This window comes from Colobus angolensis, unplaced genomic scaffold (genome assembly GCF_000951035.1).
Source record: "Colobus angolensis palliatus isolate OR3802 unplaced genomic scaffold, Cang.pa_1.0 Scaffold34, whole genome shotgun sequence".
Classification (NCBI taxonomy): Eukaryota; Metazoa; Chordata; class Mammalia; order Primates; family Cercopithecidae; genus Colobus; species Colobus angolensis.
This window is the reverse complement of record NW_012116710.1, coordinates 3843928-3850010: the sequence shown is the minus strand read 5'-3', so window position 1 is coordinate 3850010 and position 6083 is coordinate 3843928. Positions and strand designations below refer to the sequence as shown.

General features: G+C 49.4%; 1 protein-coding gene across 4 annotated transcripts in view; it reads left to right on the top strand.

The window, feature by feature from the left end:
- TMEM40 (transmembrane protein 40) overlaps nucleotides 1-6083 on the top strand; it is a 34216-nt gene that overhangs the window by 6079 nt on the left and 22054 nt on the right. The window contains exon 1 of one of the 4 annotated variants that reach the window (XM_011952341.1): nucleotides 4474-4492. The exons of the other annotated variants lie outside the window; for them this stretch is intronic. The gene's annotated coding sequence lies outside the window, so the exon portion shown is untranslated. Of the gene's footprint in view, nucleotides 1-4473; nucleotides 4493-6083 lie in introns of those variants that run through there. 4 annotated transcript variants of the gene reach the window in all.

Here is a 6083-nt window from a genome sequence, read left to right as displayed (position 1 = left end):
TTTTAGTAGAGATGGGGTTTCACTGTGTTAGCCAGGATGGTCTCGATCTCTTGACCTTGTGATTTGCCTGCCTTGGCCTCCCGAAGTGCTGGGATTACAGGCGTGAGCCACTGCGCCCGGCCTTGTTTTTTGTTTCGTTTTTATTTTTTTTGAGACGAAGTCTCACTCTGTCACCCAGGCTGGAGTGCAATGGCACCGTCCCAGACCACTGCAACCTCTGCCTCCTAGGTTCAAGCAATTCTCCTGCCTCAGCCTCCCAGGTAGCTGGAACTACAGGCACGTGCCACAACATGTCCGGCTAATTTTTTGTACTTTTAGTAGAGGCAGGGTTTCACCATATTAGCCAGGATGATCTCGATCTCCTGACCTCGTGATCCACCCGCCTCAGCCTCCCAAAGTGCTGGGATTACAGGCGTGAGCCACCGCACCTGACCACAGCCATTAGTTTGAAACTTGGGTATCACACTTGATTTTGTCCCTTTTCACTTCCTTGTTGCAGCCTAGATGCCATTCCACACTCCTCAGGGGCAACCCCAGGTCCTGTCTGCATCCTTGGGTATGCAGTGGCCATAAGGTTCCCCCGGATTCATGGAAGTTCATCTAGTCCAGTCAGCTGGATGGCCGGCCAGTGCGGCTTGTCATCGCACTATTAAACTGCCTGGCTGACTTAGACAAAATGGTGGAGGTGTAAACCGTAGCATCTTCTTTCTTCCCCTCTTCACGGTTCCCCTCACACTCTGATGTTGATGTTGACGCGTTCATATCCACACTCCTCACTGTGTGGTCTTGAGCAAGTCCTTTTCCCTTTCTGGGCCTCAGTTTGGATCTCCTGGATGCAACACTGTAGAATTCCAACTTGGGGAGGGGGAGAGACCTCCAAGCCTGGAGATCTGTGGGGAGGTAAGGTGGGCCTGGGGGAGAGTAGTGAGAAAGGAGAAGGGGTATAAACAAGTGGAAGATGCTATAAAGGGAGAGGGAGATACAAAGAATCTTTGTAGTCCTAATATTATTTCTTTTTTTATTGTTTGTTTATTTATTTATTTTGAGATGGAGTCTTGCTCTGTCGCCCAGGCTGGAGTACAGTGGTGTGATCTGAGCTCACTGCAAGCTCTGCCTCCTGGGTTCGTGTCATTCTCCCGCCTCAGCCTCCCGAGTAGCTGGGACTACAGGCACCTGCCAGCACGCCTGGCTATTTTTTTTTTTTTTGTATTTTTTAGTAGAGATGGCGTTTCACAGTGTTAAGATGGTCTCGATCTCCTGACCTCGTGATCCACCCGCCTCGGCCTCCCAAAGTGCTGGGATTACAGGCATGAGCCACTGCGCCCAGCCTCCTAATATTATTTCTTTAAGCTCTTAAATTCAGCACTTTGTGACTTCTTTTAATTAAGCATTTCGTCTAAGCCAGGGGCTAGAATGTAGCCGGGAGCCAGAAAAACATGGTTTCTACTTCCAGGGAGCTCAGAATCTAAGTCCTTTTAATCTCAATCCTCACAGCAACCCTGCAAGGCAGTGACACTATCCCTAATTTACAGATGAGATAACAGAGGCCTGGAGACGTAATTTTCCAAAATCAGGAGCTGGGAAGTGAAGTGCTTAAGCCTGACTTCTTAAGTGCTAAAGCAGGTGCTACCAGACCCCGTTGTCCCAGTGGCTTCATCAGGGCATCTCTCAGTATCGCCCCCTGAGTAAGGACATGATATTGCGTCCTGTGCTATCCAAAACCCCATCTGAGCTCCAGAGCCCTTAGTGTGTGACGTTGTTCCCTGTTTGATGGATGAGGTAAAGGGCCTAGAGGAGCGAATTGAAGGAGAAGCAGCTGCACTAGCAGCAGCAGCAGCAGACTTTCCACTCGAACCTCCAAAAAGGGACACAGCTCTGTCAACACCTCGATTTTATCCCAGTGAGGCCTACGTTGGACTTCTGACCTGAAGAACTGTGAGATAATTTGTGTGGTTTTAAGCCACTAAGTTGGTGGGTGTTGTTATCACAGTGATAGAAAAACCACTGAGGTGCTGAACCAGGTCCAAGAGGTGCACCTTCAGCAGGGGGACAAGTCTCTAGGGCAGGATCATCAGGGCTGCTGCTGCTTTGGTGATCACAGTGCTAGAAGATGAGGGAAAGGAGGGGGCTGGGGAAACCCGGTAGGTCCCCAACCCAGCCTGAAGTTCAGCCCCAGCCCCTCATATGGGGGCTCAGGGACCCTGCCAAGCCTCAGCCTGGAGGCTGGAGTGAAGTCTGTGGAGCCAGTCTGCCACGAGCCCTGTTGAGCTCTGCAGGAAGCTGGAGCCCTCCCGAGACATTTGTCTCAACTACAGTGCTTTGGTTGCAAGTTACAAAGCCACCTCAGGCTACCAAAAAAGACTTTCCTGGGAAGATAAGGAGGTGGGGGTGGGTCTCACAGAACAGAGGGAAAGGGTAAAAAACAAGACTGCAGAAGAGGCTGTGACCAGGAGGCAGAATAGAGAGCATCAGCCTCTTCAGGACTCTGTCTCAGGGCAAACCACCTATGCCAGCCTTTAGGGCTCTGGGTCACTCATGTCACAAGTCAGATTCCTGCGGAAAGAGAGGCTGATGTTCTAACCTGGGTAATGGGAGTGACCACTCCACAGATTCCATGTAAAAGGGGCTTAGGGAGGGAGTGCAATTATTTTGGGGAGTACTTATTTTGGAGCTGTGATTGCATAACAAAGATCTGTTTGAAGCTGGGTGCGATGGCTGATGCCTGTAATCTCAACACCCTGTCTCAAAAAAACAAAACATAAACGAAAAAGGGTCTGTTTGAAATCAGAATGCATGCTTGTCTGGGGTGGCTTGGGAAGCTGAAGGAGATTACTGAGAACACTCTTGTACCCTTGGCTCTGCCCTTGGCCTTGTCCCCACCCCTCAGCCAGGAAGGGCTTGACACATCGAGGGCCAGCCCCAAGCTGTTGTCCAGTGGGGGCTGGATTTCCTCAAAGAGAAATCCTGTGTAATCATCAGAAGATGGGGGCTTTCACGCCAGGTGGGCAAAAGCAGCAAACGTCCATTCCTCTGTCCACTCTGTTCCCCTCCCAGCTGCTGTTGCTGCTTCCAGAGCTCCCACCCCATTTCCCACACTGGGCTTGTTTAGCTGAGCTTGCCCTGCATTTCTGGCCCACAGACACGTTCCTCGGTCTACCCTCAGGAAAAGTTGGCCATCTTTAGCTTGGCATTCAAGGCCCAGGCTGATCTTCTCCACCCTTTCTGGCTCTTACCCCTTCAACTGCCTGCTGCCCCCAACCTCCTCCACTGAAACTTTTATCCTACTCTGCCTTTCTCTTCCTGTTGAAATCCAATTCTGTTTCAGTCACCTCAGCCCCCTCATCCAATATGGGACACCAGGAAGACAAGCAGCCCCTGAATCAAGAAGCAGGGTTCTGGAGCTGTTACCACACAATCAATGGGCTCACCACCCAATACACATAGAGGCCAATACCATGGCACTGGCTTTTGAGAAAAGAAAAGCTTTATTACAAGTCCAGTGGCAAGGAGATAGGAGGAAATACTCAAATCTGTCTCACCAAGCTGGGAGCTGGGCAGGTTTTATAAGCATAGGGTAATGAGGTATGATCTGATTGGATCTTGCAATGAAGTGATGTGGGAGGCATGATCTGATTGGATCCTGCCATGGGGCGATGCCAGAGCTTGATCTTATTGGATACTGAATCCTGGCATGTGCTATCCGCTTCTTAATTCATTCCCCACTCCTCAGTCTGAGCACTTAGGTTTCCTTGTAGTTGCACGCATAGTAACCTGGCATGCTCAGGTTATGTGGCTGTCAACCTGCGGGTCCATGGCAACTGAAAAACAACTCACAATTTGTTACATAAAAGTTGAGCCAAATTGATCTGATGTGATGAAAGAGCCAGCCTTGCCCCTGTGTAGCTCCATGACCTGTGCAAGTTCATCTCCATTTCAGGGCCTTGGTTTCCTCTTCTGTAAAATATGACAATAATCTCCACCCTGCCTCCCTCCTGGTTGTATGAGAGTCCAGAGAGCTGGGAGAGGAGAGTGCTGTGAGGCTGTCATGGCTCAGTGTGCTCTGTCAGCCCTCCTGCCCTGGGCCCAGGCTCTGTGACAGCAGGAGCTCAGGAAATCTGGGCTCACCTTAAGGGGAAATCCAGTTTAGCAGGACCCGTGGGTACAGAGGCCCCGGCACCACCCCTGACTCAGCAGGGCTGGGCTTTTTGGAGAAAAGTGCCAGAAAGTCAGGCATTCCATTTCCTTGTAGGATCAGCCTTGGATGTGGGGGCCACCTGAGGTGGTGCTGGAGGCCTCTAATCAGGGGGTAGCTGGGGCATGAAGCTTCTCTGTTGGGGTAGGAGTCAGATTTGAATCCATCTATAAACTGGAAGACCTTGAACAAGTCTCTTCCTCTACCTGAGCCTCAGTCCTTCCCTATGTTAAATAAGACCTGTGTGGAGGCCAGGGGTGGTGGCTCATGCCTGTAACCTCAGCACTTTGGGAGGCCAAGGTGGGAGGATCACTTGAGCCCAGGAGTTCAAGAGCAGCCTGGGCAACATAGTGAGACCACATCTCTACAAAAATATAAAAACTAAAAAATTAGCTGGCTGTGGTGGCAAATGCCTGTAGTCCTAGCTACTTGGGAGGCTGAGGTGGGAAGATCACTGGAACCCAGGAGGCTGAAGCTGCAGAGCCGTGATCATGCCACTGCATTCCAGCCTGGGTAATAGAGTGAGACCCTGTCTCAAAAAAAAAAAAAAAAAGAAAGGAAAGAAAGAAAGAAAGAAGAGAGAGAGAGAGAAAGAAAAAGAAAGAGAAAGAGAAAAGAAAGAAAAAGAAAGAAAAAGAAGAGAGAGAGAAAGAAAAAGAAATAGAAAGAGAAAAGAAAGAAAGAAAGAAAGAAAAAGAAAGAAAGGAAAGAAAGGAAGAGAAAGAAGAGAGAGAGAGAAAGAAAGAAAGAGAGAAAAGAAAGAAAGAAAGAAAGAAAAAGAAAGGAAGGAAGGAAGGAAGAAAAGAAAGAGAGAGAGAAAAATGGGTGGAGGAAAAACAGACAAAGACATTAAAAGGAGAAACAGAGCCACGTCAGGTCGTCCCTCTGTGATGGTTCCATTCCTCCCCTTAAGTGTGCTAAAGACCTGCCCAAGGAAGTTCCCTTGGCTATGGAAACAATTACTCAAGGCTCCATCAGTAGCTAAATATAAGCCAGGTCAGCATATTTGCATAACACTCTGATGACTGTTAGTGTGTCCTCTTTCCTGGTGCCAATGTTAGGGTCCTGAAAAGAGGAGCCAGCGTCACTCCTTTAGTCTCCCAGCATGAGCTGAGCAACTACCCTTACTTAACCGCTTACCATGTGGTCCTGGGCAAGTTTCTTTCTTTCTTTTTTTTGAGACAGAGTCTCGCCCTGTCACCCAGGTTGGAATGCAATTGTGTGATCTCAGTTCACTGCAACCTCTGCCTCCTGGGTTCAAGTGATTCTCCCGCCTCAGCCTCCTGAGTAGCTGGGATTACAGGCTTGCAACCACCACGCCCAGCTAATTTTTGTATTTTTAGTAGAGACTGGGTTTCACCATGTTGGCCAGGATGGTCTCCATCTCCTGACCTCGTGATCCACCCGCCTCAGCCTCCCAAAGTCCTGGGATTACAAGCGTGAACCACCATGCCCGGCCGGTCCTGGGCAAGTTTCTTATCCTCTCTGTGCCCCAATATTCTGACCTATAAAATGGGCACAGCCCTAGTGAGCCTTCATAGGTTTGTGGTGAGGAATAGATTAGTTAACACAAGTTAACTGTTAGAACCTTGCGTGGCAGATAGTAGGCACTTATAGCTGCTTGTTACCATCATTTTTCCTTTGTTCCCGGCTCTGTACAGGGTATGGGTGACACAGAGATGAATCAGCCTTAGTCCCTACTTAGGCTGCATTCATGATCTAGTGAAGGAGACAAACCCTGGATGGTGGTACACGCCTGTAGTCCTACCTACTCAGAAGGCTGAGGCAGGAGGATCGCTTGAGTCCAGGAGTTCAAGGCTGCAGTGAGCTGTGATTGCACCACTGCACTCCAGCCTGGGTGATAGAGAGAGACCGTGTCAAAAAAAAAAAA